Here is a 14,100-nt window from a genome sequence, read left to right as displayed (position 1 = left end):
ATTCTTATATGTGCTCCTCAGCATGGCGTTCGTGTTGCGGCCTCCACCACACAGGTTTAACACTGTCACTGGCAACTGCCTCTCCACTGCTGACGTTCAACAACGACACTATCACTCTTCAAAATAGTTTGGGTGAGTTTCAGGGCTTGAGTGCACTGTACGTGTATGAGTGTATACGTTTTGTTATATGAAAACAAACACATTCAAAGGGACAAGAAGGGGCCACGTAGTCACTGTGTATGATCTTCTAAATCGATAGAGAGCAGAGTGAGCAGAGAAGCTGAAAAGCAAGCGTGCAATAGACTTTTCACCACACAGATCGCCCAAAAAAGCAAAACAAGTAGGCCGTGATATGAAGCACAGGTTATGTCACACAGTCAAACTGTCCGCCTCACCCTCTGCTTACCCCCTGCTTACACCCTGCTCAGCAGCCAACGATCAGCACTCGGCTGCAGAAGGCCACAGTGGGCCACTCATTCCTCAGGAGGTAAGGAAGAGACTTGGACGATCTCCGGGAGTCACACAAGTCACACAAGGCGATTCCAGGCCAGTACTGCACAAATGACCTGGCTCCCACTCTAAATTCAGTGGAGGCACTGACTGTCTGCTGCCCGTGGCTGCCAGCTGTCTGCTGTCCACTGTCTGCAGCAGCCAGTTAAAGGTTGTCTGCGGGGTGTCTACCACAGCGGCCGTGGAACTCGAGTCTCGCTAAGACTAGAGGAAAGAACCTATCATCCCTACACATCAAGCCACACTGCCACTGCCTCTCCACCAAATGATGCAGCCGCTTCCGACATGATAGTCGTCAGTCACTATGTTGCCATGGGGAATGCTATAATGCTGAGTCTCACTGCCAGCATTCTGCAGAATCTGTGATGTGTGGATCACCACCAGCTCAGTCCTGTTGACATCAAGAGGTGAATTAAGAACTTCTTCTCCTCTCCCTTGCTCGGGCTGACTCAATTGAGCTGCATTAACCAAATTTATAATAGGGTTTTGCATTTCCAGATTGACCGTGGCAGTACTTAAAGGTACAAGCATCAGTGAAGCATGGGTCAAGTGACAGTTCACTGTCACGGTCCTGGGGAGTTAAAGGGTCTTCCAGCAGATCCATCATCTACCTTCTCCTGGTCCAGCATCATGTCACTGATGATAGCACCCAGTGCTTGTGTTCGTTCATATCCAGCCTCAAGTCAAGGGCTTCTTCACAGACCACAAGTCAGAAACACATTTTCCTGTACTGTCAGACTAAATACCACATTCAGAGTGTTCTCCCAATCACTGCACCAACCAGGGCTGTGTTTGAAAGGGGCCCCTAGGCCCTAGGGGACCCTGACGTCTATGGAAACAAGGCACGTGACCACACACGATAGATATGCCAGACACGAGGTTGTATTCCCAAAGATAGGGTTTATTGCAAAGCAAAAGTATCAGTTGGCCAACTCAGTCTCACGCCCCGTGATGTGTATCTCTAGACCTCGAGGGACGCAAGAGAGTGAATTACGTACATCAGTTACATATATACAAGATGCATATCAAACAATCAGCTATGACATGTTTAACACCCCCCTTTATTGGGTTTCTTTGAACTTGGTGTGATGATGGACATCTCCGACCACTATGACACCTTCAAACATCTATTCTAGTAACAATTTGCAATTTGTGAGTGCGAAGGCATCTTTAAGTTGTTGAATAGAACACAGCGCTTCTGTTCTTGGAAGAGAACTACATACGGGGGGAGTTGCATTCCGGACCTTGCTATCTATCAGGTGCTATTCGCGTCCTGGGAGCCGACATGCTCTCGCGGGCTCAGCAAAGGGGGGGGCCATAAGAAAAGCATAATTCAAGCCTTTAGCGGTATTATTCTAATATATTCTACCATATAACGAGACTGGCTGGCAGCTGTGCAATGATTAGATGCCCTGCAGCTATGCTTCAAGGCTACATTCGGGAGGGAGCCGGGCATTCTTCCTGGCGCTGCCTACGCTTGTGTTTCAGTGAACTCTTGTTATCCTCATGGCCCTGCGGCCTTGTCCTTTTCACATACAGACAACAATGTTTCACAGTCGAGCAGTGTAAGTGGAAAATATATTGCTGAGCAATAAGAACAGAAAGCAATGAGCAATGATTAGAAAACAAAATGGCGATTCTTGTTACATCAAAATGGCCGTTCATTGGCAAACTCGAAAACCTATATTTTGTCATATCGTGCATGAGACGGTTGGCCCACGGCCACCAAAATGCGTTTGCGGTCTCAAAGTAGAGGTATGCTTATTTCTAGACTGACAAACCCTCCTTTGGCCGTATGCCAAATGTCTCATCTATTTATTGAAACCTCCTCTAGTGATGATGAATCTGAAGTACTTATGTCTGAGTCTTGCATGCTATCGTGGACATCATTGTCTCCATCAATATCTATTGCCATCATCTCTTTTACTGCTCTCATCTCATTTGGGTCTGGATCAGTTCGATCATGAGGTTGTTTTTTCTTTGTTATCATATGCATACATCCTTCCATACATCCCTCAGTTACCTCAGCGCAAACTATGGGTAAACAATGTACACAACAACAGCACGTTAGGAATATTCCAAGCACCACTACTAATATTGAGATCAACTTCCATCCCCAAGATCGTAGTATTCCCCAAAACCAAAATTCTATTCCCCAGCTCCCTTCTCCAGTAGGGAGTTCAGAGCTTAGGACGTGCATTTTTTTTATTGCTTCAAAGATCGTAGAGGAATAGTCATCAACATAAACGCAACATGCTGATCCCACAATTTTGCAAATTCCCCCACAATCAACCAGGATCACATCAAGAGCCATTCTATTTTGCAGCGTCATTAACCTGATTCCTCTTTCTTCCAATGTCATGTTAAATAATATATCTGTTGTTGTGTTTATTGTATTCTTTAGGATTCTGGACAGTTTCCTTATATTATAGGAGTTCACTATCTGCCCTAAGAATGGAATGAATGATTTTGCTACATCAGTTGCTAATAAAACACCTTTGTCAGTCCTTTTTACTCTAGTTCTGGATAATCTGGCCATGGCTGCTATTTCTAAGAGGAATACTCCTGGGAACAGTAGCCCTAGGTAACATGTACCTCCCCAGTTTCTGGGCAACCAAGGGTATGCTTTCTCTCCGCATATAAAATAAACTGGATCACCTACGTATACTGGTTCTATTTCCCATTTTAGTACCACTGTATTCATACAACCAGCATATGTTCCGACTAAAAAAGAGCCTTTCTTTTTTAGACAAAAAGGGACAGTTCTTGGGCTATAATTCACCGTGTAAAATGGGGGAATTGCATCTTTGTCCCCTTCTGTTCTTACACGAAATGTCATTACAGATGTTTTTTCTGGTGGGGATAATCTATCTCGTCTATTTTGTCGTGTTATCTTTCGTGCATTTTTCCTTGTAGGCTCTGGGGCTATTACTTGTGCTTTATGGAAAATGCAACAACCCACAGGCTTCACTATTATCTCCTCAAACTCATTCATGTTGGTTCTGTCTAATTGACCCGTATTACTCTCATTCCATTTCCCATAGAACATTGCACCTAAAGATGCACTACCTGCAGAACTTAATGGTAATGGCTGCACATACCACCCTATTCCTTTCCCGGCGTGCTGTGGTAAATGAGCACATACCCAGCAGTTTGTTTTCTTCAGGATTGCATGTGTCATGTTCATTATCAGCAATAAGGTGTTATTTCTAAAACCTTCCCTGTGTTTTTCTTCCATTGGGGGTAGGGTATAAGTGATCACCTGAACCAGCCTTTCAGTAGGGGATATATTACTTATTGGTAAAAACATTTCTAATGGGTGTATTTTTTCTACCCACCATAATATTAGGGCTGTCAATATTGGTGCTACCACGCTCATAAAGCACATTATTATCGTTAGTACCAGCATACAATTTGTTTTACGATGCATTTTTCTTAAGCTTATAGTATTTATAATTGACTCATTCTCAGCGGTGGTGGTGCAGGAGGAGGCTGGAACCGGTCCCGGCATGTTTCTCGTCATCCTTCTTCTTTTTTATCACAGTTCGTTGTGGATATCTCTCTTCGTCGGGCTTGCTCTGATGTAAATAAGTTCAATGGAATTGTCACAGTTCAGTTATGCCTGTCTCTTTTTTAGCCTGGATCCGATTATTCGTTTTTAGGCGAGATCACTTGTCCCCTCTTATACTGCTCAGAGGACCTTTGATCAGTTATCTTATCGCCTTAGTATCATGTGCGCCCAGCTTGTCCACTCTGGTTCAGGACACATGTATTGTTAATCGGTTATCTCACTTGCCATAGTACCATGTGCGCCCAGTTTGTCCGTTCTGGTTCAGGACACATGTACTTTTTATGATCGCACCGAGGAGCCGCGAGTCTTGAATTGCCCGACTTCCACAATTCTCACACTTCTCTCCTCTACACCTCCGGTTCCTTCTCCGTCCATGAGCTGAACCAGAGGTTGACATTAACACCAAAAAGAACTGCGGATCACTTTGTCTTCCGAGGCCGCAGGTTGTATCGCCTTGCTCCTGGTATCGTATGATCCGTGAACAGTGCCGGTGCACTTCCAGCTTCAGGCTCGAAGTCAGCCTGTGGCGCTACTGCAGGTGCTGGTGAGCGCCGCGCCAATGATGCAGATCTGTTCTTTGGCGTGCTGGCAAGTGCTGGTGGGCGCCAAAGGGGTACACGATTTGGTTTTGCTGGTATTTGCAAGGCAGATTTTGCGTCGGTCAGCAGTGATGTCGATTCTGCTGGGCAACGTTGGGGCACTCTTTGCCCTTCCCCCTCGTTGGCAATCGTCTCAGGCTTTGTTTCGAGTTTCACTTCTCGTTTTGGCAGATTAGGTGGCTGCTCACTGGCAACAGTTTCTTTCGTTTCTGGGACCGCTGTCTCTTTCCGGTCATCAGTGTCAGGCAAGTCTTTCAGTGCAGTTGGAATCTTCTTGGCATGGGTCGCATGGATCCACGACTTCCTTCCAACCACCCGTATTGCCGTCTGCGTTTCCAAAAGTACTTGATGGGGCCCGCGCCAATTGGGTGCTAATGATGACTTTCTTTCAAAGTTTTTTAGAAGCACCCAGTTTCCTGGCTCCAGCGCGTGCCCTCAACCGGTGTATCTCACTGGTAATGCCTCCTGCACCTGCTGATGAATCAAATGCAATTTCTGCATTAAAAGGCCACAATAAGTACTAAGCACAGGATGTTCTATCTCACTTAGTCGATTTGGCTGAGGTGTGCACCAAACATTTGCCGGCCTCCCCATTACAATCTCGAATGGGGAGAGCCCAGTTTTAACCTGTACAGACTTATGCATGCATAATAGTGCTATTGGTAATGCATCCACCCAACTCAACTTGCTTCCCGCACAAATCTTGCTTATCTTTGATTTAAGAATCCCGTTGTGCCTCTCCACAAGACCGGCAGAACTCGGATGCCTTGAACTATGGAATCTCTTATCAATCTGGAGACCAGCACATATCTGTAATCCCACTGCACCCACAAAATGCAGTCCATTATCAGACCATAGGACTCGGGCAAGCCAAATCTGGAAAAGTACTCCTCCAACATTACTTTTGCCGTACTCATTGCTGTGCAGTCTTTCAAAGGATATGCCTCCACCCACTTGCTGAATGCACAGATCACCACCAAGACATAATTTAAGTTTTGGCACCTCTCCATCTATATGAAATCAAAATGAATTACGTCAAATGGCATGGAGGGCGGGCCAAAACTTCCTGTAGGAGTCACTGTTCCCTTCCCTACATTGTGTTGCAAACACGTGATACAGTTCTGCACCAACCTCTCTGCATTCTTTTATATGTTAACATTCTGCCAAACTGTAGAAAGGTGCTGTATTATTTTCTTCGCACAGATGTGCGTAGGGCTGTGGGCCATTGTGACCATTGCAGTCACATACGAATTTGGCAACATCCAGTTTCTACTTCCCTTGTCCACCCAACAACCCTCCCGATCCAACTCAGCAGATCCCTCTGCCCACCCCTGTATTTCATCGGCCGTAGCCTCGGCCTGCATTTCTTTGACAGTGGCAACTCCATCTTCTACCATAAAGGGTACTTCCTCTGTCTGAACCGTCATCATTCTGGTATTCAAATCAGTGGCAGTTTGTTTCGCAATTCTGTCTGCAAACGCGTTTACCTCTCCTATTTTGCATGTTCATTTTTTATGTGCCTCGCATTTCACTATTGCTAGGTGCTTTGGAAACGTGAGTGCAGACAGCAATCGTACAATCATGGCGCCATGTGATGTCAGAAACCCTCTCTCAGCCCAGAGTCGACCAAAATTATGAACTACTCCAAAAGCATACTGACTAACAGTATATATATTCACATTCAAATTTTCAGAAATCTCGCAGGCTCTGGTCAATGCTACTATTTCCGTGGCTTGTGCTGAATTATAGGGGATTCTTTTACTTTCTACAACACTCTCTGGAGTAGTGATAGCGTATGCGGCAGTTGTCGTGCCATCTGGTAATTTAAAACATGAGCCGTCACAAAATAACTCTCCATCCGGCTCTTTCTTTGGAATATCACTTAAATCAACTCTTCCCTTGGTTTCTTCCTCAGTGACCATTAAGCAATCGTGGGGGGGTGATTCATTCTTCCCAATTTCTTTTATGGTTAGTGGCATTAATTCTGCAGGATTCAAAGCGCTACACCTCATAATTTGGATATGGGGCACGAACAAGATAATCTCATATCTTGTCAATCTAGCAGAGGTGAGGTGTTGCGTCTGTGTCCTATTTAATAGAACGTCTATGGCATGTGGCACCATCAAAATTAAAGTGTGCCCCAATACCATTCCTTCCGTTTGTTTCACTGACGCAGCAGCTGCCGCGACACATCGCAAACATCGTGGTAGTGCCCGCACTACAGGGTCCAGCGCAGAAGAAAAATAGCCGCACGGCCTATTTCTTCCACCTTGTTCCTGTGTCAAAACCGCCAATGCACATCCTTCACTTTCACACACAAATAGTCTAAACATTTTCTCATAGTTCGGCGTACCCAAAACTGGAGCCGAGCATAATGCAGTTTTCAATCCATCAAATGCTTTCTGACATTCCTCATCCTACTGCAAAGGCATAACCGCATCCTTTCTAGTTAAATTCACTAATGGTTTCACAATTAATGCAAAATTACCAATCCATTGTCGGAAATATGAAGCCATGCCTATTATGGCTCTGACTCCTTTTTGTGTCTTTGGAATAGGCATACAAGAAATACTTTCTATGCGTTCTGGGGTTAGTCTTCTCCCTCCTTTCGAAAGTAGGTAGGCCAATTAAGCCACCTCCTTTCGATTATACTGAAATTTCTTCAAACTAGCTTTATGTCCATGCGCTGCTAGGTGTGACAGTAGTAATACAGTGCTTTCTTTACAAATCTCCTCTGTGTCTGCACCTAGCAATAGATCGTCTATGTATTGCAAAAGTGCACAACCCACAGGTAATTCCAGCATGTCTAGCTGCTCTTTTAATGCTCTACTGTAAATATTTGGGCTTTCCGTGTAACCTTGCGGAATACGCGTAAATGTAAATGATCATCCTCCTAATGTGAACGCGAACAAATATCTACTGTCCTTGTCCACTGGAATACTAAAGAATGCATTTTTTAAATCTACTACACTAAAATATTCTGCTGAAACAGGTATCATTGTCAATATTGTAGTGACGTCTGGCACTAGAGGAAATTGCGGATCTACTACCTTATTCAATGCGCGTAGATCAATTATGAAACGTATGGCACCTCATTACCTCCTTTTTTATAAATCGGAAGAATCGGGCTGTTGCATGTACTGCCTGTGATTTCCTTGATTACCCCTAATTTCACCAAATCTGTAACAATACTCTTCAATCCTTTCTCACCTTCAACCGAAATTTTGTATTGGAGTATTCGCGGTAGGGTAACACCTTCTTTCAAAATAATCTTTACTGGCTCTATCTTTAAACATTACATAGTTGTCATGCATTGCCCATATATAGGTTGGTACTTTACTTAGTTCCCCTGGTAACGCTTCGGACATGAATTCTGACACAGGGGCATCGGGTGGCCGTATCATTAGAAACACTCCATCTGCCGTGCAATGTATAACAGAACCTAGTTTTTTCAACAAGTTTAATCCCAACAAATTTTCTCCACAATTTTCTGTTAGAAGGAAAGGACAATGTTCAGTAAATGGTCCTATGGTAACTGGGACTGGTTTGGACACTGGGTTTATGACTGGTGTACCTGTGAACCCTACGGAAATATTCTTTCGCCCTGACAGTGGTATATCCGGTACCAAGTGATGGTCTATTGAACACTTCTGTGCTCCTGTATCTACAAGAAATCGGTGCTCTTCATTCCCGACTCTCATTTCTACGTAGGGTCCTCTCTGATTCACGGGAATTGACACTGGTTCCGATCCCTGTCCTGGGCTGTCCTATTGGGGAAATAACACATCGTCCGATGTGTAATCATTACTAACACTGTAATACGTGTTTGGCTGTGTATCTAAAACATTTCCACTCTTCCCTCTATTTCCCCCACTCTGATTTCCATATTGTTGATTTTGCGGTCCCTGACTCTGGTTTGGGGCATTTTGGTTTTCGCCTTGGTTTTGATTACCTCTGTTATTATGATGCTGCTGCATACTATTCCTATTTGGTCCATTCGCTCCTGGGTGTCCTCTATGTTTTCTCCTCTGACCAGACCCATTTCTATTCTGTAGATGCGGACATTGTGCTCGCCAATGTCCTTCCTCGTTACAATAGGTGCACTGATTCGGTCCCACTGTTCCCCCATGCATATTCGAATTACTCCTTCCTTGTGCGTTCCCTCGCCCTTTATTATGTCCTACTACTTGCTGCATTAATACTCGTGTCTTTAGATTCACCCTATCCCTCTCTTCTTTTTCTTTTCCTGCAGTCACTCTGTGCTCATAATATTGGGCCATATGCAGTACTTCGCCCAACGTTTTTGCTTGCCATGCACTCTCTGATGTCATTATTAGATCCTGAATTGGAAGTTTTAACCCCCTCACATATTTCACATATTTGTCAACAAATAACCTCTTTCCTGCTTCCGAACCCACATCCTGCCCACTGAAGTCTGTGAATACTTCTTCAAATCTATTAAAATAATCTGTAGCCAACTCATCCTTGCCTTGTACACATGCAGTCAATTTGTCCCATTGAATTATTTTCTCTCGGACAATTGTTTTTACCTTCTGTGCTATACGTGCTGGTAACGCCGCCAGGTCCGCTCCTGGTGTCCCTCCAACCCCTTTATTTCTATCTTCTATTATCAAGTCCGCCCATGTGGCGCCAAAGGCTGTTGGGTCATCTACCTTCCTTATTTGTTTCTATATGTCTGCTGGCAGGATCACCAGGAATATTAGGTCTATATCACCCATGGTAAGCACGGATGATTGTAGGCAGGACTCTACTTCCTTGTAAAACCCTGCAGGATTCTTTCTTATATCAGGAATCGTCTGCTTTATGTTGTTCACCTCCTGTCTGGAAAAGGGGACATGCACATATTGGGCGGTGTAATGGGCTGGTGTCACCTGCGCCGCTGCACCACCCACTGCGGGAACCTCCACTTTGGGCACAAAGGTAGGTGGGCCCTCTCTCATAGGAAATGCCCCACTTACCGTCCCCCCCTTCTCTTAGATGTAACAATATTCCCAGATCCAATGATATGGCTGTTTCTCCTGTCCATCGCTCTAGTGCTCTTCTATATACTGCCATTATTTCGGGTGGGCTGGCCTTATCGTTTTTTATATCTTTGTCTAATAAATGTTCAGCCATCGACTGTAGTGCTTTTCTTTTCATGGGCAATGAATATTCATCAAATATCTTGTGTATCTCCATTGTGGGGATACTAGGATCCGACATCCATCTAAACGCTTCTCGTATACATACTTTTAACTTATCGCCCCTTTGTACTGACGACATTGAATGTCGTCGTTGTATATATGGCTCTACAATTTCCTTCCTATTTCTCCCGATATCCCTACTCCTGTACCCAGGTGTAGCAAACATTTCGGCATAATCATTATCTAATTCATCTTTAAGCTCAAAAAGTCTATATACATGTTCTCTCACTTCTTCATCCCTCTCCCTACAGCGTGCTAATGCATTCAAATCTAACAATCGCTGCGGTGGTAATTTCCCAATTAGCTCTTTCCATTTCTCCACCAAATATTCACCCATGCATTCCAACACTACCTGTCTTTCATTGCTTCTACGGAAGTCATATATCGAAGCCACTGCTGCCGTCCCATCATTCCCGTCTATATACATGTCTGCCTGTTGCTGCAATTCCACCTTCCTTTCTTTGCTGATTGCGCTGCGGGTTACCCTCGTGCACCCCCGTTGGTCAGTCCCGCCTCTTGCCCCCACGGTTTCAACTTCAACCCCGGGAGGAACGGATGGTACCGAGTCTGTGCCTGAGGATGGGACAATGGGAACAGGGAGTGTCTGTTGTGGGCCTGATTGGCTAATAGGAAGTGTTACGCGCACTGTTTGTGGCTGTGGAAGGGCTTGAGCTACCAGAGGGGGAGCTTGAGCTACGGGCGGGGTCTGGGCAATAGCTACTGACGTGTCTGGTCTTACTTCTGATCTCGGGCTTTGTTTTGTATGGGTCAATATATTTTCTATCAAGTCATCTGCTATGTGTAATTCTCGTTGTGGGTATATCTTTTCTATATTCAACTGGTCTCGCCTACCTGCCCTTCTTAGACTCTCAGTCCACTCCTCCTCTTCTTTCTCGTCCGCTACTTCACCTTTCGATTTATGCCTGCGCGCATGCTTTGCTCTGCTTTTAAATCGGAGCATTGCTTCCTTTCTCCAGTCTTTAATAGTCTCAAATGCTGCAGGACGCGCTTTCTTTCTTATCAAAACCCTTTCCAGGTTGTCTATCCTCGCTATCTCAAAACTACCATTAATCGGCCACTGATGGTCTTGTTGCTTTCTGGTTTGCCTATGCTAAGTCTCACAGAATATTATCGCACCCACTCCATACTTCACATACATCTCATACGCTGGCTTTCCCCCAGGTGGTACAAGTTGGCCATCTTCCAAAGATTGTCTACCACAGCGGAAAAACACTGCTAGGGTGGACAATACCCCATGCATGTTTCAACCTTCCCCCTGGTTAATCAACCTTACCTAGGGCGTTTGATTTTGCAAAGTCAACTCTCAACCAATATCAGGATGCTTTGAATCGGGGAATGACTCACCTGATAAATCAAGTCGTCTGTATATTGATGCACCAAAGGACGTCGTGTCTGCGTTTCTTGGCTTCCGTCTCGTTTTTGGACCCTCGCCTCCTTGTTCTCTAGCCAAGCACGTTGATCAGGGATCAGATGTGTGCAGATCTGCAAAGGAGTCTCTCATCACTTCTACAGGGCACCCCGAACACCTCTTGATCCCGGCTTGATCGTCCCGTCCTCGCCGTTCTCTGCCTTACTCAATTACAACGTTACGCGATGGAACAAGTGGGGGAGGGTCCCTGTTCGGGCGCCATCTTGAAAGGGGTCCCTAGAGGACCCTGACGTCTATGGAAACAAGGTGAGTCACCACACACGATAGATACGCCATACACGAGGTTGTATTCCCAAAGCTAGGGTTTATTGCAAAGCAAAAGTCTCAGTTGGCCAACTCGGTCTCACGCCCCGCGACGTGTATCTCTAGACCTCGAGGGACGCAAGAGAGTGAATTACGTACATCAGTTACATATGTACAAAATGCATATCAAACAATTGCTATGACATGTTTAACACCCCCCTTTATTGGGTTTCCTTGAACTTGGTATGATGATGGACATCTCGACCACTATGACACCTTCAAACATCTATTCTAGTAACAATTTGCAATTTGTGCGTGCGAAGGCATCTTTCAGTTGTTGAATAGAACACAGCCCTTCTGTTCTTGGAAGCAAACTACATACAGGGGGAGTTGCATTCCGGACCTTGCTATCTATCAGGTGCTATTGGCGTCCTGGGAGCCGACATGCTCTAGCGGGCTCAGCAAAGGGGGGCCGTAAGAAAAGCCTAATTCAAGCCTTTAGCGGTATTATTCTAACATATTCTACCATATAACGAGACTGGCTGGCAGCTGTGCAATGATTAGATGCCCTGCAGCTCTGCTTCAAGGCTACATTCGGGAGGGAGCCGGGCATTCTTCCTGGTGCTGCCTACGTTTGTGTTTCAGTGAACTCTTGTTACCCTCATGGCCCTGCGGCCTTGTCCTTTTCACATACAGACAACAATGTTTCACAGTCGAGCAGAGTAAGCGGAAAATATACTGAGAAGCAATAAGAACAGAAAGCAAGGAGCAATGGTTAGAAAACCAAATGGTGATTCTTGTTACATCAAAATGGCCGTTCATTGGCAAACTCGAAAACCTATATTTTGTCATATCGTGCATGAGACGGTTGGCCCACGGCCACCAAAATGCATTTGCGGTCTCAAAGTAGAGGTATGCTTATTTCTAGACTGACATGTTGGGATCCGTAATGTTGGAAAGGATGGCTGTGCTTCCACAAAGTAGCAAATATTCAGTGTGGGATTGCAGAACTGGGACGTTTTTGAAGGAACAAATCTCACATGTCAGATCTTGAAGTTGTAAGAGAAAACATATTTTGGGGTCTGGCTCATCTGTACAGTTTAATACTAACAGATTTCAAGTGGGGTCCATGGCTTTGTGGAAAGAAAGAAACAACCATGTTCATGGGATCTCAACCCTGTAGGAGAATTATCAAAATCGAGGGACCATATCAATCCTATTGGATACACATTTACATTTTTCATGGAGGTATCTTTTCTGTAACATAGCAATACACCATTTCAGGGGGGCTGGAACATCTTTCTAGAGACCAGCATTTCTCCACTCAGGCTTGTTCATTTTATTGGCTGGAATGTTTTCAACATGGGAAAATTGAGACTTTGCCTGCTTTCAGCCACAATAGATTCACCAGCACCAGTGACTCTTTCAGATGTTACACTAGCATGGGGCAGCGTGGGGCTAATCTTCCACTATGGTAATTGCTGATTGTTACACCGAATGCTGAGTCATCATCATCCCTTCCCAGCTGGGATGTGGGAAACAGATACACAGCCTCCATTTGTGGAGCCGTGGGTCCACACTGTGCTTTAGATTTCGTGAGAGCACACTACCGTAAGGAGATGGTTGTACCACAGACGTATCTGCATACTTGCAGTGCATGCAACAGTGCTTTTCATTGAATTAGGCTCAAGAAGATATATGCACCGCCGATGATGACATTCTTGGGTGTACTGGTGGAGTGAGTAGCATCAGCTAGTGTGACATGCCCTTGGTGCATGCGCTCTTCATCCAATTGGTCTTCCAAGAGCTTTACCCGTGCATCACAGAACATTTTATTGTGCATTTGCGTTTTCAATCACATGCCGCATCGACTTTCAGCTAGAAGTGTGCATTGAATCAGATACGTCAAGTTGAACTTCATGGCATTTTTCGTTTCAACAATGCATTCAACTACACCCCCACCTGTATATCTCTCTTAGGAACTTCCCACCATCTGCCTCATCATCCAAAACCTGTCCCTTTTTTTATTTTCACTTGTCAAAAGCAAGTCACAAGAGCATAACAAATGGTATATAACGTTGACATCTTAGTACTGAGTACGGGCTTGCAAATATTGAAACAGATTTGAACAATCAATAATGGTTCATAAAAATCAAACATTGAATTAACGGAAGAAAAAAAAGAGAAGAGAAAGAAAAAGGGGGGCTATAAGTGCACAGTTAATATGTATAATATAGTTAAAGCATTAACCACGTGCATCAAGAAACGATCGTCAAATGTCTGCAAAAGTATCATTATTCCTAGACTGCTTGTAAATTGCTCTCTCGTATGTGGAGACAATCAATAATACATCCACCCAGTCATCAATACGAAAGGAGGCTGCTGACTTCCATCCCCTTCGGATCATTTTCTTTGCCACCATACAAGCTTGGAGTAGCCACACTTCTTTTGTAAAATGGCACGTCCTCCAAAGTTTTAACGTCTCTGAGAACCAAATTAGATGCTTTCATTGCAATCACGCAG

This window comes from Ambystoma mexicanum, chromosome 11, assembly GCF_040938575.1.
Source record: "Ambystoma mexicanum isolate Mex_15411 chromosome 11, UKY_AmexF1_1, whole genome shotgun sequence".
In the NCBI taxonomy this organism is placed as follows: Eukaryota; Metazoa; Chordata; class Amphibia; order Caudata; family Ambystomatidae; genus Ambystoma; species Ambystoma mexicanum.
Note: the sequence above shows the minus strand (reverse complement) of the source record.